The sequence below is a fragment of the Penaeus monodon genome, chromosome 9, assembly GCF_015228065.2.
Source record: "Penaeus monodon isolate SGIC_2016 chromosome 9, NSTDA_Pmon_1, whole genome shotgun sequence".
NCBI classification, from domain to species: Eukaryota; Metazoa; Arthropoda; class Malacostraca; order Decapoda; family Penaeidae; genus Penaeus; species Penaeus monodon.
The window spans coordinates 47,441,424-47,443,923 of NC_051394.1; positions in this window are offsets into that span (position 1 = coordinate 47,441,424).

A 2,500-nucleotide genomic window follows, 5' to 3' on the forward strand; every position below is an offset into this window, starting at 1 on the left:
TGTATATAATAATATATATAATATTATTATTATATATTATATATATATATAATATTATTGAATATATATATATATTAATTATTATTATTATTATTATTATTATTATTATTATTATTATTATTATTATTATTATTATTATTATTATTATTATTATTATTATTATAAAAATGATAATAGTAACAATAACAATAACAGTAATAGAACATAACAATAATGATAATAATTATAATTATAATAAAGATAATGATAACAATAATTTTGATAACAATAAAGATTATAGCAACAATTAAAATTATAATAATAAAAAACATAGTAAGGGTAATAGAAATGATAATGAGGATAATAATAACATCGCTATCAGTAACGATGATAAATATTACCAATAATATTGGTAATAATAAAAACAACAATAATAATAATATTGATAATAATAATAATAATAATAATAATAATAATAATAATAATAATAAAATAATAATAATAATAATAATAATAATAATTATAATAATAATAATAATAATAATAATAATAATATATAATTATTATTATTATTATTATTATTATTATTATTATTATTATTATTATTATTATTATTATTAATAAAATTATAATAATGACAATAATGATAATAGATATATGAATAAAAAAATAATAATAATGAAAAGTCCAATGAAAATACAGACAAGCATATGTTCATTGACCTCTTGATCTATATAATTCTATAAGTCTATACTTCATTGAGCATAGTTATAGCTATGATGATGTGAATTCGTTCATTTAACTTTATTTTTGCAGTTTCAGAGAGTATTAGAACAACTCCATGTTATGGTAATAATAATAATAATAATAATAATAATAATAATGATAATAATAATAATAACAATAATAATAATTGTAATTATATGTGATTTTATTCCATAACAGCGCATAGTCAACATTCAAATATGCAACTGATGTGAAAATGAAAACCAATCTCTCCATTATAAAGATTCTTTGTGTGTAAACGAGATAAGACGTAGTCAAAAGGGGTCTTCTTTACGGTTCAATGAAGCAAAGTGTGTGTGTAATCTCCATGAAATTGACTTTAAACGTGACATGAACGTTTTATCCAACATATGGAAATACGATTGCCATATATATCACTGACTAAATAGAGGTTTTAGGTTAATTGCATGTTGCTCTATATAATTTAGAAAGATGACAGGATGAGAATGAGAGAGAAGGGGGGGAGGAGGGTGGAAGAAGGGAGGAAGAAGGTGAGAGAGAGATAAAAAGAGAGAAAACGAAGGAGATTGATAGATATATAGAGAGATAGAGAGAAAAGAGAGAGAGAGAGAGAGAGAGAGAGAGAGAGAGAGAGAGAGAGAGAGAGAGAGAGAGAGAGAGAGAGAGAGAGAGAGAGAGAGAGAGAGAGAGAGAGAGACAGAGACAGAGAGACAGAGACAGAGACAGAGACAGAGAATTCAAACCAAATATAATGTCATTACGAAGAACAATTAGCATCTCCTTAAATATCTGTACCATCGATCAAGTTTATCCTAGAAATCTTTGTATTCATTTCTTTTCCTAACTTCGTTGCGTTTCAAACTTTCGCCAGTAATTAGAGAAAATCAAATCGGAATCGACAGGCAATTAATATGAAAATCCTAATTAATTACTTGTTAGACAGAGAATTTCTATGCTGAGATGAATAAGTTTTTTCTCCGTTATATGTGATATAAAAAAATTTATATTTCTTAAAACCGTAAATATATATGTGATTATTTTTTGACCAGAATCACTACGTTATTGAAAATCAGCGGACCAACACTCACGCATATGTCACTCGCAGAAGTATATATACATATACATGCATATATACATCCAGAAATACATATATAGATACGTATATATGTATACTTATAAATAGATAGATAGATGGATAGAGTGATATATAGATGAAAGAGAGAGAAAGAGAGAGAGAGAGAGAGAGAGAGAGAGAGAGAGAGAGAGAGAGAGAGAGAGAGAGAGAGAGAGAGAGAGAGAGAGAGAGAGAGAGAGAGAGAGAGAGAGAGAGAGAGAGAGAGAGAGAGAGAGAGAGAGAGAGAAGAGAGAGAGAGAGAGAGAGAGAGAGAGAGAGAGGAGAGAGAGGAGAGCGAGAGCAGAGAGAGAGAGAGAGAGAGAGAGAGAGAGAGAGAGATGTAGCACGTTCATGAGAGAGAAAGAGAGTTCATTGCACGAGGCTCTAACCGCAATGTGCATGCAAGCAAGCATTATACCTCAACAGCGGCCTCACTCTTCTTCCGTTGCCTGGTAGTCATCGCTCTCTCGATGACAAAAACCCACCAGCGTAGGACACCCCCCCCCTCCCCCAACACCTTTCCCCCTCCTCCTTCTCCCCCCCCCCCCCCCTGGGAACAAGTGTCACCGCCCGACACTCACCGCCTGACAGCCGACAGCCGACACTCACGTTCCGACAACTGGAATCCATCACCCGACAACGGACAGTCATCTCGTGCCT